Below are 24,251 nucleotides of genomic sequence, written 5' to 3'. Positions count from 1 at the left end.
GCCCAAGGCCGCCCCATGTCAACCTAACTGCATGTCTTTGGATTGTAGGGGAAACCGGAGCACCCAGACATGGGGAGAACATGCAAACTCCACACAGAAAGGCCCTCGCCGGCCACTGGGTTCGAACCCAGAACCTTCTTGCTGTGAGGCGACCATGCTAACCACTACACCACCATGCCGCCACTTGGGGATGCTGCAAGGCACTTATAAATAAAATGCTATTGATATTTTATCCATTTTGATTCCGAATAAAAACAACTGTAGCACTGTTGCATTAAGCCTAGGTCACAACCGGCTGTACGTGTTCCTATGGCCAGTCTACGTGCAAAAAACGCAAGAAACGCACGGAGGGTGCGTGTGTGACGTGCTGATTTTTGAGCCGTAGACTGGCTGCAGACGTTCTTTGTCATGTCAAACAAACTCTATGGGCACTTACGTTTTTTTCAGGTTGCAAGACAAACTTACGGCCAAAGTGCGTCTTTCTCCACGAACAAAAAAAACGCAGCGATTTGGGAAACGCCAAAAATCGCACAGCCAAAAAATCGTACGTCCGGTTGTGACCTAGGCTCTATATAACAAGCTGAATCTGGGTTTGAACTTTGTGGCTGACTGGGGCCTTTCTTTGTGGAGTTTGATGTTTCCTCCCACAGTCCAAAGCCATACAGATTAGTTCAACTGGATACTCTAAATTGCCCATAAGTGTGAATGGTTGTTTGTCTCTGATAGATTAGTGATCTGCCCAGGGTGTACCCCACCTTGCGCATGAGGTTAGCTGGGATTGGAGCTTCCCCTGAAATCCTGATGGATAAGTGGTATCAATGATGGATGGATGAAAAGATAAGACACCTGACGACAGCTCTGTGTTATAGTGGCCTCTCTCCTTCTACTATTTGTCTCTCAGCTCCACCATACCAACCCAGAGCCAATAAGACCTTTTATTGGTTCTGGGCCAATAACATAATGTACAGATTTTACTGTGGTCAATTTAACCCACTCATAAAAGCAATTTTCAAGACATTGGTAATATGCACCTTAGAGGCAGCGACAGTACAATCATCAACAAATTTATTAATGTACCAGAGCTTGCACTGTGTCAAATTATATATACTGTATTTCATTCAATCCATGCACTCTATTATGAAGAAAAAAAGTTCTATTTATATGCATTATGTTCTACATTGGATATAGTGGACCTTAAGATGTCCTTCATCTCCATAGTCTCTTAGTGTAACACATTTACTGAACATAAAGTTTTGCATGACTGTTTGTGAATTAGTCTCACATAATTGAAATTCCTGAAAAGCCTTCTCAGATGATATAAAGTAGGAACATGTAGATTTATCACACAGCACACCTGTCTATCTGAAACCTATTATTAAAGCTTCAATAGCATGAATAGCATTGAGGAAGAGAAGAGGATTTGTAGAGGTTCTGGATATAGATGGAGAATGTTTGGATGGAAAATGCTATTCTGAATTACACTAATCATTCAAAGGCTTAAATTGTAAAGCAGCTATAATTAACTTACTTATTGGAAGAGAATAAAGATCCAGAAATAAATGTTCATCAGTGTAGTGGTTTAGACATTGACAAGCCCAGGTGTGAGAATGTGACAAATCGAGAGAGGGAGAACAATAACAGTTCTGAATGAAGGCAGGGCTTCACAGGAATTGACTGTGAAACCTTATGAACTTGGACAGCACTGTACATTGTTTATTCAAAGCCTCCACCTCCACACATTTATAGTGTTCATAGCTTTTTCTCTTTGGTAACTTTTCAGGTCATGTAGGTGATGATTCAAATGAGCTTTTGTAGAACAGATATACTAATATTAAAGTAATATCTCTGAGGCAGCAGAATAGATGCTTTCATGTGTTCACCTCAGTGCTAAGATCTTTGTAGAGACCATGCTCCCCCAGCAGCAACAACCACAACAAACCAGAAAATTATGAACACATATTTTCATTTGAGCATTAAACAAATGTTAGACATGAGGTAAAGGTTAGTAACAGCATATATTTCAAACATTAGAACTTTGCACTTATGTACTTAATGGCCTGAAAAAGGGAATGATTATTTGGCTTTTCCAAACACAAAAATGATTGATTGATGCACTCTTTCTATTACTGTTGCTGAATACAAGAATTAGTGTGGTTCTTAATTCTGCTACAAGGCTTGATTTTTTTTTGGGGGGGGGGGGGGGGGGGGGTTGACATTTCCTTATTTAACACTAATGGCAGTATATATTTTTCACCACAATAATACCTTAGCAGGAAACTACGCTTACCAACATGACAATCTGCCAAACAATCATGTGTTACAAAACTATATTGATTTAATTCACAAAAATCAAATGGAAATTGAAAATCATGCAAGACAAGGTAAAGATAGACAGCACACATTTCACTTAAAACAGCTTGAATGTATTTATACATAATATACACTGCAAGGTCCCTGAAGTGGAAAGCATTTTCTCCAAGCTCAAACTTTTAAAGTTAGAAACTGAGAGGGTGACGAATGGAAGACAAACTCAGTGAACACCTAACAATAGGTGTACAGTGGTGCTTGAAAGTTTGTGAAACCTTTAGAATTTTCTATATTTCTGCATAAATATGACCTAAAACATCATACTTTTGCCACTTACAGATTATGTAATATTGGACCATTTTCCTCAATAAATAAATTACCAAGTATAATATTTTTTGTCACATTTGTTTAACTGGGTTTTCTTTATCTATGTTTAGGACTTGTGTGAAAATCTGATGTTTTAGGTCATATTTATGCAGAAATATAGAAAATTCTAAAGGGTTCACAAACTTTCAAGCACTACTGTAACTGTACAAGTCACCTATTAATCTCTCCAAAGAGAGGGTGGGTGCAATCCTAAATCAAATTCAAGTCACTCCAACTAAAAATCTGAGACAGTGGTGAATGGAATACAGTCTTTAGTACAATCTCAGGTCGCTATCAATAGCTAGTAATGTCATATGGACTGGTAAATGTCACCCTGTATGCCAAGCATTTTATACCAGTATATACAAAGACATGCTCAAATATATTTGATTTCCTATATTGACTACATATTACACATAAATGAAGAGCACTCTTTGTTTAGGATTTAGGATTTTTCTAAACTTTAGACCATGGGGCAGCCATGGTCTAAAGGTTAGCGAAGCAACCTTGGGCCCAGAGGGCCACTGGTTCAATTCCCTGGACCAGCAGGAAAATTCATGGCTGAAGTGGCTTGCCTTGGGCAAGGCACCCCCAACTGCTGCCCAGGCGCTGAGCATGTGTGTGTGCTCATTGTACATCTCTCAGTGTAAGAACATCTGCTACATGCCTGTAATGTAATGTAATATAATATAATCTACTCCAATCCTAAACCACTTTTGTCTCAAAGAAGAGAAGTGTGAGTTGCAAGTCTCAACTCACCTTCCTGAGCTATACCATAAGTCAAGAAGGTGTTTGCATGGATAAAGCCAAAATACAAATAGTAGTAGAGTTGCCAACTCCCCAAATCATCAAGGATCTACAGCAAGTCCTAGGATTTTCTGATTTCTCCTGAAGATTCATTCAAAATTTCAACCTCATGCAGTCTCTCTCCTATCACTCCTTATGGAAGGATCAAATAAAGTACTCTATATTATGGAAGCAGATCATGCTTCCAAATACTCTACAAGAATTCACCTCGGCCTGTATTCTTAAACAGCCTGAACCAAGTTTCATAACATCTGAAGAGGGGGTGGGAGCCATTTTAACCTCAAGGAACTACAGTTCAAATAAACACTCACCCACAGAAAGAAATTTTAATGTCAACATCGGGAGTTGTTTCTCATATAACCACCACATGATACATGATAACCATCACATCACATGATGAACAATTAAGGACCTATCCTACCTAAAAGATACCTGGTTACAATTGGAACCCACATATTTGCAGTTACACTACTTTGCAATGTTTTGTTCCAACAATGCATCTCTGACAATTCCACATCTTCTTTATTTGCTTGTTTTGATGAATGATTTGACCATAGCCTGCTTTACATTTACTGATTATTTATTGCTTAGTTTATGCTTGTTGTTGAACACCTGACCATTTGCCTGCCCTCAGTTTCTGATTTTCCCTCCATCCATCCATCCATCTGTAACCGCTTATTCTGTGCAGGGTCACGGGCAAGCTGGAGCCTATCTCAGCTGACTATGGGCAAGAGGTGGGGTACACCCTGGACAAGTCACCAGGTCATTGCAGGGCTGACACATAGAGACAAACAACCATTCACACTCACATTCACACCTACGGTCAATTTAGAGCCACCAATTAAAGGAGATACACAGAACCTTTATTTTAAATACATTTCTGAGTGGATAGTATCTCCATCGTTGATTCTTGTATGCTGCATAAATGGGAATAAAAAAATATATTTTTGAGAGTTAAAATCGACCGCAAAGTTGGCATTTGAGCTGCCCCACTGAGCCAGCCAGCCCTGAGTGCGTGACGTCACAGCAGGAAATGGTTTTAAGGCTGAGGCCTTTGACAGCTATAGACCAAAGTCATATAAATAAAAATTTATGGTGAAAGTAAGAAATACCGTTATCGATTTGCCCAACTAAGACTGATTTGACTTCACTGATTGTGGGTTGACTCTCATTAAAACAGGATAGGAGTTATAACTTATACAACATACATGTACATGCATGCATTTTCACTGATAAAATGTAAAAGATTAATTAAATAATCAGATGAACTGAGACGATCGCATTCTGAAGCAAATTAAATAATCTTATTCTGGTAACTTAAACACACAATACAAGCTACATGTATTAATTTAAATGCAGGTAAACAACAAGTGTTGTTGTTTTTGTTGTTTTGTCTCCAAATGAGAGTCACAGCTTACCTGTCTGTGTTTTTGCTTCTTTAAGGCCGATCTTGTGGCTGATTGTTTCAAAACAATCTGACTTTCAGTTGTTTGTTCAGTTGTCTGTTCATTTGCTTCTTCCACGTAAGGGCGAGATATTACTGCTGAGGCAAGCATATCCAGTGGAGAAATCAGATGGCTGGGTCCACTCATTCTCCATTTTCTCCATACTGAGTACTTCGTCATTACTGCTCAACTCAGACAATTACTAAAACCCGGGACGGGACAGGACGTCACTGGTTTTAGCAACAACGGTAGGGAGGTCACTGCCCGAGCAATAATATGTCACATCCCATTCCATCCCGGGTTTTAGCAACAACCCTTGGCTCACACTCTGGGAGAACTGGTGCAACTGAACTTACTTTCCTTTTCTTGTAGTTTTCTTTTCCTTTAATTGTTGGTACTGCACCCTCTTTCAATACGGGCTTATAGCCAACTCTCCTCAACAGATCAGAGGTTTCATATGAGTCTTCAGTAAAATGTGCAGAGCAGAGGAGAGACCACTTCATATGTGCCCAATGTGCCCATGAACAACTCGCAAAATGTGTCCAGATCTTTGCAGTTTGAACATTCTTGGGCCATGAATGCAATGTAAATCCACCTTCTGTTGTGGTGCTGCACCCACCAGCAACACATCTACGTGACATGTCAATAAATTAGCTCAAAATGGAAGCTTGAAGTTGCAGTCAGCTCTGTGTTTTAGTATAGCGGAAATGGCAATGAGACTGATAGCCTTCCTGCGGTGATGTCACAGATGTCAAGGTCATTCACTCAGACCACTACCTATATGAATCATTTTAATCATAAAAATTACTATTTTAGATTTATTGTTAACACTTACAATTATTCCTATGCCATTCTTGAGGTCACAAGGCATTTATAAACAAAAAGTGAGGCCATGGTTCTGCGTATCTCCTTTAACCTAACTTGCACATCTTTGGACTGTGGGGGAAACCAGAGCACCCAGAGGAAACCCATACAGACATGGGGAGAACATGCAAACTCCTCACAGAAAGGCCCCCATTGGCCACTGGGCTCAAACCCAGAACCTTCTTGCTGTGAGGCGACAGTGCTAACAACACACCACCATGCTGCCTGTTTGAGTTTTGCGTAACCCTTTTGTTTGTTTGCTACATTGATTTATATAAAACTAGAAAGCAAAGAAGCACCGTCCACAGCATGACAGTAGTTAAATTAGGTTTGTTTTTGTTGAACATCATCACTTCCTAGATAAAGCGTCCTTGTACATCTTCCTTAACAACTACCAAAGTCTTCTGTAAACAAATTGCAGGAGTTGTTCATGATGGATGCTGGAAGTTGATGGTTTATTATGAGGTATGTGTATGTAAGTTGTTGTAAAGACAGACCAGTAAATGTAAGGGGTAAGTTACAAGAATTGATAATTGCATCATATTGTACCATAACACATACCTGTTCAGAGCTATAGAAATAATCAACCAATAATGAGAAAACGTGCTCAAGAAAGCAGTTTCCACTGAATAAAGTGCAAACAAAATTGGCCCCACTTCTTCCAAATTACTTGCCCAGTGTTTTTATTTACTGCAGCTTTTCCATTCAATACATCTTTGCTCAAGTTTGGATTCAATATGTGTTCCACTAAATCTGGGTGGTCAGTCATGGTCACACATATTGCCATAATGAAAACGTTCCCTTGAACTTGCACTCCATGATGCATAAGGAGGGTGAATTTCTGAGTGAAGATGTTCATTAAAATGATGCAGATTTAGTGCTCCACAGCAGGTCCCGCTATAAAGACCAACCTGGATGCATACCATAAATGAATGTGAACAGATGGCCCAATCCTCTAGACTCAGGGTGAAGCCATAATGGATTGTAACAATTGTGTGGAACATTTGGATGTGGCTGTACTGTGGTCTCGACACAGGGTAAAACAGGATATCGCAGTACTCTGATGTATAAGAGGAGACAGTAAAAAGAGAGGATGTGTTCAGGTGAAAGCCAGGCCATGCAGTGACAGGCCATGCATTTATGTCTTCAAACTATTCAACAAATCATTTTTGCTGAAAAGCATTAAACATAATATACCTTTTCAGAAAGATATTTTGACAGTATGAAACAACTTGTAGATCTTGCAGAGCTTTGGCATAAGGTTGGCTGAAATGACATATTGCTAAAAGCATGAGAGAAATGTCAAAGTATTTTCCCCATACAGATGCTAAAATCTAAAGTGCTTTTAGATTTAATATTCAGTTTGTCACATGTAAGCCCATAAGGGAAATTTTCACTCAGTTCTTGTATTTACCAGCAGCGAATAATTCAGGAATGCAGGGTGTGTGACAGACCAGCGCCCACCCTTCTCATTGTGGCAGCATGAAGTCCACGTGCTTAAGAGCCAGTTATTCTCATCTTTAATTTACATTTTGTGAAAGTCTTGTCATCAATCAAAGCAGCTGCTCCATTTTTATAGCCTTTGAGCTACTGAAGTGAGACATCCACAGTAGAATGAACAAGGCAAAAAAAAAAAAAGCATTGTCAACTGACAGTGACGAATGCTTATAGCAGGCAACAGACAAGCAGCTTCTTTAAAGGTCCAAAATATGTGTGTTTAAAAAACAACAACAAAAAAAACCCATATATATACACACACACTGTATATATAACCTGGCACTAAATTTAATGTATTATTTGAGCTCTGATCAATATTTCATTACATTTACAGGCTCACTCATAAAAGAAAAGTCTACATTTTCAATTGCTTTCTTCTACTTGAAAAGTATATTGTTTAGGAGAAGCACATACACTGTACAAGTCAAGTTCTAATATGGGGTTCTGTAATACTAGTGTGTTTACTTGAAGGAGACACAGTGGTGCAGTGGTTAGCACTGTCACCTCATAGCAAAATGGTTCTGTGTTTGAACCATGTGGCCAACTCAGGCCTTTCTGTGTGGAGTTTGCATGTTCTCCTCATGCCTCGTGCTCCTCTGGTTTCCTCCCACAGTCCAAAGACATACAGGTGAGGTCAACTGGCTAATTTAAATTGTGAACATGAATGTGAATGTCTGTTCATCTCTGTGTTAGCCTGTTAGACCTATGATAGATTGGTGACCTGCCCAGGGTGTACCCCACCTCTTGCCCAAAGTCAGCTGGCATTGGCTCCAGATCCTCCAAGACCCTGAGAGATAAGTGGTATAGACAATGGATGGATGAATGAATGTGTTTATTTGGTTGGCAGTGGTCATGTGGCATTGTCTGATATCTTGGTATTATATCATATGAATTATTAATAGTGTAATATTAATCGAGTAATTATGAATGGAATTTTATTTATTGCATGAGTAAGAGCCATGTACAATACTCAGGGTTCTAACTAGGCCTTTTCAGAGTATCGGGCAGATACATAATGTTTCCTTACCGCTACGCCCACAATAATGCTGACATGCCTGTAAAAGTTGGCACTACAATAATAAAAAGACTTGTCAATCTTGAAAATATGGCCTTTTATTTAATTTTCTCTTGCTATCGCCATGCGGAGTCAACGGTGCGTCACCATGCGAATGTTCTACATTCGGACACACTCCACTCCCCGTCCACGTAAGCACCCAGTGCAGAGCTGCCCGAGTAGTTCTGTGTGGAGATTGTCACTGATCATGCTAGTCTGGTTTACCTCCTTCCTTATGCTATGTTCGTGGTAAAGTGCCATCCGTGTTAAGAGGTGCTTATGCTTACATGCCGGTCCCCAAGTTAGATCTGGATAGTCATGTATTGTAATTGAATGACTGAAGCTGAAAATAAAGCTGACACTTGGTGAACATCAACTGGGTTGTTTTATTCTTACTCTATAAATATGTCACCAATATGGGTGGTGTGGTGGTTAGCACTGTCGCCTCACAACAAGAAGGTTCTGGGTTCAAACCCAGCAGCCGATGAGGGCCTTTCTGTGTGGAGTTTGCATGTTCTCCCCGTGTCTGTGTGGGTTTCCTCCGGGTACTCTGGTTTCCGCCACAGTCCAAAGACATGCAGGTTAGGCTAATTGGTGGCTCTAAATTGACTGTAGGTGTGAGTGTGAATGGTTGTTTGTCTCTATGTGTCAGCCTTGTGATGATCTGGTGACTTGTCCAGGGTGTACCTTGCCTCTCACCCATAGTCAGCTGGGATAGGCTCCAGTTTGCCTGCGACCCTGTACAGGATAAGTGGCTACAGATAATGGATGGATGGATGGATGTCACTAGTTGTATATTAATTATAATAAGTCTTCAATCAAAAACAATCACAGCAACTTTTGGAAAAAAAAATCTCATTAATACAACCCCGATTCCAAAAAAGTTGGGACAAAGAACAAATTGTAAATAAAAATGGAATGCAATGATGTGGAAGTTTCAAAATACCATATTTTATTCAGAATAGAACATAGATGACATATCACATGTTTAAACTGAGAAAATGTATCATTTAAAGAGAAAAATTAGGTGATTTTAAATTTCATGACAACAACACATCTCAAAAAAGTTGGGACAAGGCCATGTTTACCACTGTGAGACATCCCCTTTTCTCTTTACAACAATCTGTAAATGTCTGGGGACTGAGGAGACAAGTTGCTCAAGTTTAGGGATAGGAATGTTAAGCCATTCTTGTCTAATGTAGGATTCTAGTTGCTCAACTGTCTTAGGTCTTTTCTGTCGTATCTTCCGTTTTATGATGCGCCAAATGTTTTCTATGGGTGAAAGATCTGGACTGCAGGCTGGCCAGTTCAGTACCCGGACCCTTCTTTTACGAAGCCATGATGCTGTAGTTGATGCAGTATGTGGTTTGGCATTGTCATGTTGGAAAATGCAAGGTCTTCCCTGAAAGAGACGTCGTCTGGATGGGAGCATATGTTGCTCTAGAACCTGGATACACCTTTCAGCATTGATGGTGTCTTTCCAGATGTGTAAGCTGCCCATGCCACACGCACTAATGCAACCCCATACCATCAGAGATGCAGGCTTCTGAACTGAGCGCTGATAACAACTTGGGTCATCCTTCTCCTCTTTAGTCCGAATGACACGGCGTCCCTGATTTCGATAAAGAACTTCAAATTTTGATAAGTCTGACCACAGAACAGTTTTCCACTTTGCCACAGTCCATTTTAAATGAGCCTTGGCCCAGAGAAGACGTCTGCGCTTCTGGATCATGTTTAGATACGGCTTCTTCTTTGAACTATAGAGTTTTAGCTGGCAACGGCGGATGGCACAGTGAATTGTGTTCACAGATAATGTTCTCTGGAAATATTCCTGAGCCCATTTTGTGATTTCTAATACAGAAGCATGCTTGTATGTGATGCAGTGCCGTCTAAGGGCCCGAAGATCACGGGCACCCAGTATGGTTTTCTGGCCTTGACCCTTACGCACAGAGATTCTTCCAGATTCTCTGAATCTTTTGATGATATTATGCACTGTAGATGATGATATGTTCAAACTCTTTGCAATTTTACACTGTCAAACTCCTTTCTGATATTGCTCCACTATTTGTCAGTGCAGAATTAGGGGGATTGGTGATCCTCTTCCCATCTTTACTTCTGAGAGCCGCTGCCACTCCAAGATGCTCTTTTTATACCCAGTCATGTTAATGACGGGCGGCACGGTGGTGTAGTGGTTAGCGCTGTCGCCTCACAGCAAGAAGGTCCTGGGTTCGAGCCCCGGGGCCGGCGAGGGCCTTTCTGTGTGGAGTTTGCATGTTCTCCCCGTGTCCACGTGGGTTTCCTCCGGGTGCTCCGGTTTCCCCCACAGTCCAAAGACATGCAGGTTAGGTTAACTGGTGACTCTAAATTGACCGTAGGTGTGAATGTGAGTGTGAATGGTTGTCTGTGTCTATGTGTCAGCCCTGTGATGACCTGGCGACTTGTCCAGGGTGTACCCCGCCTTTCGCCCATAGTCAGCTGGGATAGGCTCCAGCTTGCCTGCGACCCTGTAGAAGGATAAAGTGGCTAGAGATAATGAATGAATGAATGAATGTTAATGACCTATTGCCAATTGACCTAATGAGTTGCAATTTGGTCCTCCAGCTGTTCCTTTTTTGTACCTTTAACTTTTCCAGCCTCTTATTGCCCCTGTCCCAACTTTTTTGAGATGTGTTGCTGTCATGAAATTTCAAATGAGCCAATATTTGGCATGAAATTTCAAAATGTCTCACTTTCGACATTTGATGTTGTCTATGTTCTATTGTGAATACAATATCAGTTTTTGAGATTTGTAAATTATTGCATTCCGTTTTTATTTACAATTTGTACTTTGTCTCAACTTTTTTGGAATCGGGGTTGTATTACCAAAAAATAGTGACCTTCAGGGAGGCCTGCAAGTGCCAGGAAATGCACTAGAATGCATCTCCGAGCACGTAGAACCCATGAGCTTAAAATTAAAGTCTTAAAATTATTACCTGGAAGATAATCTTTGTGCTAGTTATTTGAGAAGTCCCAGTATAATAATATAAAATCGCTGAGTATCAAAAAACAAAACAAAGCAAAACAAAAAAAGGTCATATGGAACTAAAGAATAAATGATTGCATACTAGATGGGTTTCAAAGAAAAATGCATCAAATTATGTTTAATTTTTGGCATCCACATCAGTTTATTTACTCTGTGTGTGTATGTGTGTGTGTGTGTGCGCATGCGCACGTGTGTTGTAGCAATTGGTTTCAGAGGAGGATTAATGGGACACCATGGGAAGGTTTGCGACATGCCCCCAATTTTTCCACAGTTTTTTTTTTTTATTTTAATTTTAAAACTGTTAATGATCTGAAGCTGATTGGTATGCTGTGTAGCACCAAGGGGGGCTGATTTCTTTCTAGCCATGACTGTAGATTTGTGCAGCATATAATTGACAGTTTTGTCAAGTGATTAAACATTGTGAAATTCCCCTTAGGTTTGGTCTCCATTTTTCGAAACCTGTTGTCTTATATTCAAAATTCACATAAGCAACAATCAGTGGCATGTGAAATACAAGAACAAACTGGATTACTTATTCAGTCACCCAACTTTCAAAAAGTTTTTGAAGGAATAATTAAAAGTACATAGTCTAAACACACAATGTCCAATCAGAGCAAAAAAAAAAAAAAAAATACACAAATGAGCAAAGGTTTTGTGTTTTGTAATTACTTTTTACCTGAAAGTATAGCTAGGAATGAAATTTACCATGTTTCCCATGATGCCCAAGAAAGCATTACAGACTCATAAAAAAATAGGAAGAATGAATGCCTTTTATTGAGTCTTTGTGTATATGTATAATAGTTGTATAATTAAAATAGTTTTTCATGTCATTGTTATGTTTACATATGAAACATATCTCATGTTATTATGCTGAGCCCAAATAGTTTTATTGTGGAAACGTCAAGCTATATAACACAATAATATTAAACATTTTAGATTCCTATCCAGTTTCATAACCTATACTTACACTATCTGTCACTGCATACTAGGTTCATAAAACATGTGTGTGTATGTTCTTATATGTAGACTGTCACAAATTCCTCCTCACAACACAATGTTTCCCAGCATGAAAAGTGCTGCTTGTGCCATTTACTTTGATTTCACATAACATGCCTTTATGTTCTGACATGCTTTTAATTTGGTTCTGTAATTTTGTCTCCGACCCTATCCTGTCATTGGTGTGTGACTTCTTTGTGTTAATTTGCTCTGTGTTAAAACTTTGATTCATTTGTCTATTTTTACCCTCCTGTTCCTTTGTCTCATGACAAAATCTCATTGTGCTTTTTTCCTGTTACAACTTGTTTCTCTAGTGTCCTTTTTCAGTATTCCATGTTTCCTGGTTGTGACCCTTGCTTGTGTATTTTGACTATTATGGACTATGACAATGATTTTTCAGTTGCCTACAATAAACTCTGATTTTACATTGTGTTCTGCCATCACTAATTGCAAGTTACAAACTGAGGACAAAATATTCGTCTCATCTTCTGCTGCCAGACGCAAAAAGGCTATAATCCTAATTGCTCTTTGAGTATTACAGGAACAAAAATTTTTGATACAGTTGTAGTTATTTACCAAAAAAATTATATATCATAATGTGGCACAAAGGTGAAAATGAATGAAAGAGACTGATTTAACATATTTTACTTAAAGGAGATATACAGAACCATGGCCTCACTTTTTGTTTATAAATGCCTTGAGACCTCAAGAATGGCACAGGAATAGTTTTAAGCATTAACAATAAATCTAATATCGTAATTTTTGGAATTAAAGTGATTCATACAGGTAGCGGTCTGAATGAATGACCTTGACATCTGTGACATCACAGCAGGAAGGCTATCGGTCTCATCGCCATTTTCGCTATACTAAAACACAGAGCTAACTGCAACTTTGATCCTCCATTTTGAGCTAATTTATCACCATGCCACATAGATGTGTTGCTGGCGGGTGAAGCAACATGACAGAAGGTGGATTTATGTTGCATTCATGGCCCAAGAATGTTCAAACTGCAAAGATTTGGATGCATTTTGCGAGAAATTCACAGGCACATTTTACTGATGACTCATATGAAACCTCTGATCTGTTGAAGAGCATTGGCTATAAGCCTGTATTGAAAGAGAGTGCAGTACCAACAATTAAAGGAAAAGAAAACTACAAGAAAAGGAAAGTAAGTTCAGTTGTACCAGTTCTCCCAGAGTGTGAGCTGAGCAGTAATGGCGGAGTACTCAGTATGGAGAATGAGTGGACCAGTCATCAGATTTCTCCGCTGGATATGCTTTTTTTTTCCTGCCGGATATGCTCGCCTCAGCAGCAATATCTCGCCCTTACGTGGAAGAAGCAAATGAACGAAGAACTGAATGAAGAACTGAAAGTCAGATTGTTTCAAAATAATTGGCCACAAGATCGGCCTTCAAGAAGTGAGAACACAGATGGGTAAGATGTGACTCTCATTTGGTTACATAACAACAAGAACACTCGTTGTTTACCTGCATTTAGATTAATACATGTAACTTGTATTGTGAATTTAAGTTACTGGTATAAGATTATTTAATTTGCTTCAGAATGTGATTGTCTCAGTTCATCTGTTTATTTAATTAGCCTTTTATGTTTTATCAGTGAAAATGCATGCATATACATGTATGTTGCATAAGTTATAACTCCTATCCTGTTTTAATGAGAGTCACATGAGACTGTCAGTTCAATTCCATCCAATTCTCTAGACGGCTTTGTTCTCTGGCTTTATTCCATAAGGTGGGGGCCTTCGTGACCGATGTGTTACTATCAGATTCACTTTCCGATGGTTTGAACTGATACAGTTCTACATGTATAGTAGTAGCATGTGTACACACTCCAATTTCAGGACTATCACAGTCAGATGTATTACTATCTGAGGAATCCAATAAATCAGAACGAAGAGGCCGTTGCAACCACTCTCGTCTGCCGAGTCTGGCTTTGGTCTATAGCTGTTAAAGGCCTCGGCCTTAAAACCAGTTACTGCTTTGACGTCATGCACTCAGGGCTGGCTGGCTCAGCAGGGCAGCTCGAATGCCAACTTTGTGGTCGATTTTGACTCTCAAAAATATATATTTTTTATTCCCACTTATGCGGCATACAAGAGTCAAGGCTTCATATACTATCCACTCAGAAATGTATTTAAAAATAAAGGTTCTGCATAGCTCCTTTAAGATCATGGTATTTACTGAGTTTTGCTGTTACTTCTGTTCAGTGTTTGAGTGCTAGTATAACCTGTACATACCATTACATTACAGGCATTTAGTAGACACTCTTATCCAGAGCGATGTACAACACACCTAGGGCAGCCTGGGGAGCAGTTAGGAACCTTGCTCAAGGGCACTTCAGCCATTCCTACTGGTCCAGGGAATTGAACCAGTGACCTTTGGGTCTCAAAGCTGCTTCTCTAACCATTAGGCCATGGCTTCTATGTGTGTACCATGACTCTCAATGCTAATTCTTCTTTCTTGAGAAAAAGGAGTGTATTTTGAAGATTTTGAAAGGTTAAATAATTTTTTCATTTGTATAGAGCAACTGGTGCACTCCAAATTAACCTAATGATGACAACTGGACAAGCACATGGTTCGAAAAGTAATTACATTAACTCCCACTCTGTTTAAAGAGACAGTCAGCTTGGTGTATGTAATCATTTGACCCACTGGAATTATGATATAGTGAATTAAAGGTGAAATAAATTTCTCTAATTGTCACACTCATTTTAAAATGACCTCTGATGTGGACAGAGTAGATGACCTAATTGATTATGTGAAAATAAATGTATAGAAAAATGAAATATGTGGAGTTGTGAAAAACTGAGATTGAATATCTTTAGCCTAGGTGTATGTAAACATATGGCCTCAACTCTAACTAGATCCAATTCCATGCCGCATATAAGTTAAAAAGATAACAATAAGGAAATACTACAAATTGCACAAATAGTTTAATTGTTTATTTTCCTTCTGTGAAGTTATTCATGCCTTGCTGATATTTTTCTAAAAGAAATAATATTCACTATTGGGCAATTCTATAATTTTCAGGTTCTTTGTATATTGCAATATTTTCATGCTTGTAAACAATAAGGACTTCTAGTACATGCTCCCTCAAGCAGGCAATCAAACTCCTCTGAAGTGTGGAGTCTGAAAGGTGACGAAAGGATTGGTTTTGACTGCTATTGGCATGTTTCATCATACTTTGAAAGTAAAAATACAAGTGGGGAAAACAAATATTCCCTCTCTGAGCCACAGATATTATACAATGTATTTAGAAATAATCTCGTGTTTTCTTTATTTAATATTACTCTACTATTAATTATCAAGACAACATAATGCATATCAGATACCACCAACAGTGATAAACTGGCAGCCAGAAGTGATCCAATTTGAAACAAAGTTCCAAATAACACAACCCCGATTCAGGCTTGCAGTACTCGAGTCCAGGACTTGGACTCGAGTCCGACTCATACCCTAATTTTAAGGACTCGTGACTTGACTTGGACTTGAGCACTAATGACTCGGACTTGGACTCGTGCATTAACTGCATTCAGACTCATAAATTGGAGATCAGGACTCTGATTTTTTCTTTATTTTTTGTAACATGCTATAATAATTTGACATAAGCTGTTTATATCTACATTAATTTTTGTACTAATTTCATGCAAGAGTGTCACACCTGTGTGCCTTGGCATGTGCATCAGGTAGACTCTCGGGCATGCTCTGGACAGCGCGTGCGCCAAGCAGACTCTCGCGTGCGCGCCAGTAACAACTTGCACCTGCAAAGGATTAAGGTGCAATCAGTGCGTCTATATAAAAACTGTGAAAACACACTTACTTTGCGAAGTATTGAGTTGCATTGCTGACACATTACCGAGCTTTATTTCTTTTTTGGTTTCCTGAGCCCTGATTTCCTGTTTCTTGTCTTTGATTCTGTCTTGTGTACGATAGCCTGTTTGTGCCTCACTTGACCTATTACCTGTTTCACTATTTTACGATTTTGCCTGCCATTCTGGATTGTTTACCTGTCTTCACTTGTATTAATAAGCACACCTTCTGCACTTACATTTGTCTCCCAACCATCTCTGACAGAATACTTCACACTCCCTGACAAAGAGAATACACATTTACCTATTAATACGTCATGTTCAGGAACAAACTAATGTTAATGGTGCTAAAACAACCACTGTCAAATGGTGCAGTTGGAGTCTTGTTCTTGGATTCAACTTGAAATTTTTTTTTAGATTTTTTTTGGGCTTTTTGCACCTTTATTGGATAGGACAGTGTAGAGACAGGAAATGAGCAGGAGGGATCGGGAAATGACCTCGGGCCGGAATCGAACCCAGGTCCCCGGATTTATGGTATGGGGCCTTATCCACCTGAGCCACGACGCCCCCACTTGAAATTTTTTTAATGTTTTGGACTCGACTACAACACTGCCCCAATTACAAAAAAGTTGGCATGCTATGTAAAATGTAAATTTTTTTTATGCATACTTATATACATAAATAATATATAAATATATGTGTGTATAGATACAGAGTCGGGGCAGCACGGTGGTGTAGTGGTTAGCGCTGTCGCCTCACAGCAAGAAGGTCTGGGTTCGAGCCCCGTGGCCGGCGAGGGCCTTTCTGTACAGAGTTTGCATGTTCTCCCCGTGTGGGTGTGCTCCGGTTTCCCCCACAGTCCAAAGATATGTAGGTTAGGTTAACTGGTGACTCTAAATTGACCATAGGTGTGAATGGTTGTCTGTGTCTATGTGTCAGCCCTGTGATGACCTGGCGACTTGTCTAGGGTGTACCCCGCCTTTCGCCCGTAGTCAGCTGGGATAGGCTCCAGCTTGCCTGTGACCCTGTAGAACAGGATAAAGCGGCTACAGATAATGAGATATACAGAGTCTACCTGTAATATGCGATTTTTCTGAGCCTCTCAATAAGGCAATTTTTTATACTTTTTCATGGTAGATAATGCAAATAGCCCTCTGTATTTAATCCTTCGTTTGTCTAATTTTTATTTCAGTTTTATTTGTTATCTGTTTGACATTTTCTTGCTACTGTAACATGTGAATTTCCCCGATGTGGGATGAATAAAGTGAATCTAATCTAATCTAATCTAATCTAATCTAATCTAATCTAATCTAATCTAATCTAATCTAATCTAATCTAATCTAAATAAAAAACAGAATGCAACTAGAAGGGCACTTGGTAGAGTGCATACCTCCTCCAAGCCACATATTACCAACATCAAAATCAAATAATTTGAACCTAGGATAATACTAAAGCTGTACACCAAATTTCATTAAAAAACATTCACTACTTAATTAATTGTTCCTTGGCCCATGGCCCACCTTTCCTCAAAATTTCATCAAATTCCATTCACCACTTTCTGAGTTTTTTGAAAAGACAAACAAACAAATAAATGCAGGTATAAACATAACCTCCTCCAACAAAGTTGGCAGAGTTAATTAACTTGTTTACCTGTAGAATGTTCCAAATCGGTGTTTTTCATTGCCAGTCTTTTCTTGCCCGTCCCAGCTTTTGTGGAACGTGTTTCAGGCATCAAATTCTGAATGAGTGAATATTTACAAAAATCAGTGAAGTTGATCAGTTTGAACATTAAATATCATGCCTTTGTATTGTATTCCATTGGAAAAGGATTTGCAAATCATTGTTTTACACAACATCCCAACATTTTTGGAATCAGGGTTGCTGATGAATCAACAACTCATCTCATCTCATTATCTCTAGCCGCTTTATCCTGTTCTACAGGGTCGCAGACAAGCTGGATCCTATCCCAGCTGACTACGGGCAAAAGGCAAGGTACACCCTGGACAAGTCGCCAGGGCTGACACATAGACACAGACAACCATTCACACCTACAGTCAATTTAGAGTCACCAGTTAACCTAACCTGCATGTCTTTGGACTGTGGGGGAAACCAGAGCACCCAGAGGAAACCCATGCGGGCAGAACATGCAAACTCCACACAGAAAGGCCCTTGCTGGCCACGGGGCTCAAACCCAGACCTTCTTGCTGTGAGGCGACAGCGCTAACCACTACACCACCATGCCGCCCTGAATCAACATCTAAACACTTCAATATATAATAAAATACATGATTTTTTTTAATGTACATTGACAACCAATTGGTGATTGGTGATTAAGTTTAAAAGTGACTGCAAATCACTGAAGAGATTTTTTTAATTCTCTATGCCAAATTTATGCTAAACCAGTGACCATTGACTTTTACATTCTGTACACAGCATTTCCTAAAAGAGTTATTTAATGTGAAAGGATTTAGATCAGGACTGAATTACTAGTGCATTGAGGAAGCAAGTATGCAGAGAATTCTCTTTCTGATCCACTGTGCATTTTTCAACCTACTTCATTTGAAATGCTCTGAGTGGCACAAGCAGTGAGACTGATACAAAATGAGGGGCATTGCTTTGGCGGGCTACAAGATAAATTAATGTAAGAATGAATTTTATCCAAAGTAAAACCCTACCCAAAGCATTCAATAAGGCAAAACAAAGTCATAATGGCTGTTGTCTTAATTTTTGAAAACAATTATAATACATTTAAGATAACACCGATACTGTATATAGTATAAGCATTTGTGACAAAAGAATTTGCTCACACTTTAGCCTTTAATTTCTTTAGGCAAAACTTTTTCATTTGTTTATTAATTTTCCCCTGCATGCAAACATTTACGCATTCACAGTTGAGCAAGTACAGTGTCCCTTCGCTTCAGTGCTTTATCAAGGAGCACAGAAAGGAAATGAGTTGGAGGCAAACAGCAGCTGCTTGTACTTTGTTGCTTCTGATAAGCAGCACAATGAAACAGAAAGTGAATAAATACCCAGCCAAAGCCTCAGAGATTTTGATTCATTTCATCCCCTTTGAATCAAAATGCCAGTGTTTTCTTTTTTGTATTTTGTCCCTCTAATGTTTATCTTGTAGTATGTACTAGGTACAATATTTAATATGCTTTCTCTGTGCAGTCCTATCCTCATATGCATACTGTTAGAAATAACCAGCTTCTGCAATTGACAGTGCAATATTAATTATATATCACAGACATAAAATCAAACTAAACCATTTCCACAAAAACACAACTATTTCTTGTTTACATCCTGGCATGCTTTAAGAAACATAAGACTAGACATTCTTAAATTGCAGGATCAGAATAAAGCATTGTGCCAAAAATCATAACTACTAGGGATGCATTAATATCATTTTTTCCCCAGACCAATTACGATACTGATATGGAAATGAGTAACCTTAGTGTGAAGCAGTCAGGGGCATCATGGAACATGTTATTTACAGTTGTATTCAGAGGTTTACATACAGGGACATTAATGTCATGGCAATATTGGTCTTTGAACAATAAAAGAACAATTCTTTGAACTGTTCTTTTTCTGTGGCACATGTTGTACAACATACATCTTATAATAATAATAATAATAATAATAATAATAATAAATCCAAGAATTTGGTACACTTTAATTGACTTTGGGTTTTCTGAAATCAACACAGGATCAAAAATTTAAAATTATACATAGGGGAGAGTGGGGTAAGATGAGCCACTTTTTACATTTTTCATCATAACTACATGTTAAAGCCATTTTTGCTTCCAGTCTACACACCATACCAAATTTCAAAGTGTACTGTTACTATCTGAGCAAAACATAATTGATAAGCTCTTATGGTTAGAGTGATATTACCTCTTGAAAAAAAAATGTCAAGTGGCTCAACTTACCCCATGCACGGGGTAAGATGAGCCACTGTGTGGGGTAAATTGAGCCAACACAAAACATGTTAGGTTAACAAAGTAAACAACTTTTATTATTAGAAATGCAATCAATGAATCAAGTCAAGTCAATCAAGTGGGGGATAGGGCCGTTGCATAGAGAAGGGGAGATGAAGAGAGAGGTGATAGAACGAGATGGGATAGGGAGGGATAGATAGATGGATAGAGAGAGATATATGCGTAGATAGATAGAAAGAGGGATGGTTAGAGAGGGAATGAGAGATATACTATATTATAGAAATTACTAAAACAGTAGAACAGTGCCAAAAGAATCTTATTTCTTTCAGTAGGTTAAAACATTGCTAAAACATGCAGCAATCATTCCATCAATCATTCAATCATTTCATCATTATTCAATGTTCCAAGCGTTCAAATGGCAAGGGAACACCATTTGCCTCTCCCTCCATGCTGTCCCCCCAACAGTAAAGGGGCGGGGCAATTTTTTCACAATATCCTGTCTTGACAGGACAGCCTCATCTTTCTCTTTGAAGACAAAGGTTGGCTTTCTTGCAGAGCCATGGCATGACCGGCTTCTTTTGAGAAATCTTGCCTCTATTTCGAAGACATCGAATTTGATTATCTGGCCAATGAAGAAATGCACTTTCTTCTTCCCCGTGTATTTTGCCACAACATAATCCCCCACATCTAACAACTGGTCTTCCTCATCTGATGTCATATATATATATATATATATATATATATATATATGTTGTTGTCATATATGACCAGTAAATGTGAAAACTTAAGTGTCATCCATATTGGGTAAGCTCAGCCACCAATGGGGTAAGTTGAGCCAGTGGCTCAACTTGCCCCACATCTAATGGCTCATCTTACCCCATGGCCACCATTTTGTAGAAAAATGCTAATAAAGGGGATTAGGCTAATCAAAATTATTTTTATTAGCATTCATATCATAGCTTAGAAAGCCACTAACTTAACCCTAATGTGTCTAAATATTATTCTACTTTTGTCTTCTCTAAATCATCTTCACTGTGGACAAACATGGAATTGACTTAGAAAGCACAAAAACACATTTTTATAAATATGTCCCTCACCTAGTTTGACATGTGGTGCTCCTCTCCACAAGTGTAAGTAAATGGTCCCGGCCCCCTTTGAATGTGGTCACATGGTCACATTTGTTTACTGTTTCTTAGAAACAGGGGGTGGCTCATCTTACCCCCTGGCTCATCTTACCCCGCTCTCCCCTACAAGGGCAAAAACTTGCAAACAGCACATTTAATATTTGTGTGTTTCCTGGCACGGACCCAAATTTTAAGCACAGTCCAGATATTTTCAATAGAACTGTGGTCAGGACTTTCATGTTAGTCTCCCTTATCCATTCCACAACCAGCTTTGATGTGTGTTATGGTCATTGTTCTGTTGGAACACATAATTATATTCAAGTTTCTGATTGTTTCAGGTTATGCTGAAGAATTCTGAAGTAGTAATTCTTCTACTTTATTCTGTCCACTTTGTGCAATGCATCAGTTCCTCTGGCAGTCAAACAGCTCCAGAGCATGATGCTACCACTACCATGATTAACAGTTGGTACAGTGTTCTTCCTTATCTCTGGTCATTGTGGCCAAACAACTCAATATTTGTCTCATCTGATCATAAAATTTTCCTCCAGATGGCTTTTTCTTTGTCCATGTGGTCAGCTGTGAACTTTAGTCAAGCTTGAAGGTGTTGATAGAGCTTGAAGGTCTTTGATAGAAACCTCTCAGTCCAGGGTGATGTAAAACTCACTTCAGTATAAACAGTGTTCTGCCAGGCCTGTGCTTTGGTGCTCCTGGGTTGTTCCTGACTATCTGAATCAATTTCCTCTCAGCTGAAGGTGGTAGTTTGGTTTTCTTCAAGCAAAGTAGCTTGGCAAAGTGGCAACACCTCCCAATAACTTGTATGTACATACAATTGTCTGAACTGATAATCTTGGATTCTATGGTTGTTTCGAAATGGGTCCGAGTTGTATAAATCTGTGATCCTCTTTCTCAGATTGACACTGAGCTCCTTAGACATTCCATTCTACTGTGTGTTGGTGAAGCCAATGAGTGCTGTCAAATGAAACCTTTTTATGCTGGCACAGAGAAGCTGTGGTCAATTATGATCACTAACAGGAAATTAAGAGGCTGTGGTGTTCACAAGTTAAAAGGCATTTTGGAACATTTGGAACTAAATTAATAATCTAAGTGGGTATATGTAAATTTTGAAGAAGAAGAAGCTTGGAAGTGGGTATATGTAAATTTTTGAACCTGTATATATATATATATATATATATATATATATATATATATATATATATATATATATATATCTCCTGTGTTGATGTCAGAAAACCCAAAATAAATTAAAACTTGTGCACCAAATTCTTGCTTTTTTCCTACCACAGGAAAAAACAAACAAACAAAAACAAAAACCAAAAGTTCAAAGACATCACTGAAAGCTCAATATTGCCATGACATTCATGTCCATGATGACATTCATGTTTCTGTATGTTCCTGTATGTACTTCTGATCACAGCTGTAGCTTTGTTTATAGTGGTTGCTGATCTGTGCAGCCATACTGTAAATAAACCCCTCATGCTGAGTTTTATCTCTTAAATATTATGGCATTTAAACAGTGTCTTTTAAGGGCACTGATGCTCTGCTGTGTTTGGATTGCAATCAGTAATCGTGAAATACATCCAGAACACTGTTTTTTTTTTATATAATTTTTTCATTGTAGCAAGGTACACCATAGGCTTATGTCATATAGTATGAGATGATATTAGATACCTGCATAAGTTTCATGAGTATGAGTATGGTATCAGACTTGTACTCAATAACAGGTATCAGTATAATAATACCATAGATAAAAAGAAACTACATTGAACACCACCTGGCATTTAGCCTTGTTCTCTGCTCTTATTTGGCAAAAGGTTTCCCAGACCATCTACTGCTCAGAACTCAAGGCTATATAATCCTGTGTTAATATACTGTAGATTATGAGAAAAATGCAAGAAAATATCATATCATATTTAGCCATTCCCTAGGCAAAAGGATGCTCAAAAATGGCATATATATATATATATATATATATATATATATATATATATATATATATATATATATATATATAAACATTACAATGTTTACACTACTTATATAAACATTACAATGTTTACACTACTACTACTGAGATATCTCTACTTAAGCTGTTGTACCTACTGTCTAAACTACTACTGTATATATGGTGTACGAATTATTTGCATCAAATGCTGGCAGAGCCTATTTTCCAGATAAGAATCCAATTATATCTGTAGCAGCTCTAGTTATACTCAGCAAGTAAACAGCAATGTCAAAACTCATATCCATCCATCAACTGTAGCCGCTTAGCCTATACAGGGTCGCAGTCAAGCTGGAGCCTATCCCAGCTGACTATGGGCAAGAGGCAGGGTACACCCTGGACAAGTTGCCAGGTGTTCTTTTGTACAAAATATATGAGCTTTGAAGGGATGGCACAGTGGTTAGCACTGTTACCTCACAGCAAGAAGGTCCTGGGTTCAAGCCCAGCAGCCTCTGTGTCCTCACAGGGCTGACACAGATAACCATTCACACCTACAGTCAACTTAGAGCCACCAATTAGCCTAACCTGCATGCCTTTGGGGGAAACCAGAGCACCCAGAGGAAACCCATGGGGAGAACATGCAAACTCCACAAAGAAAGGCCCTAGTCAGCCCAGGACCTTCTTGCTGTGAGGCAACAGTGCTAACCACCATGCCACTCCTTCAAAACTCATATATTTTGTACAAAAGAACACATGTTGACTATATGCTTTACAACAGGTATAGTTGAGAACATGTGACAGGAATTGCTGGTGAATATCCAGAAGTCTGGACTGATTTTGCAATTCCTCTAGGGAGTGAATGGGTTTTGTGCTTAACAGAAAAGTGTTTTATCTAATCTGTTCTGTGTTCTGGACAGGATCCACACAGAGCAGTTTCTATTTTAAGACGTACACAAATGTTCTGTTACAGTTTCCTGCAGCAGATTGTAGCTGTGCAACATAGAATTGTTTTCTTGTACATATAGTGTTCATTATTTGTATT

Source organism: Neoarius graeffei, chromosome 5, assembly GCF_027579695.1.
Source record: "Neoarius graeffei isolate fNeoGra1 chromosome 5, fNeoGra1.pri, whole genome shotgun sequence".
NCBI lineage: Eukaryota > Metazoa > Chordata > Actinopteri > Siluriformes > Ariidae > Neoarius > Neoarius graeffei.
This window is presented reverse-complemented; position numbering follows the sequence as displayed.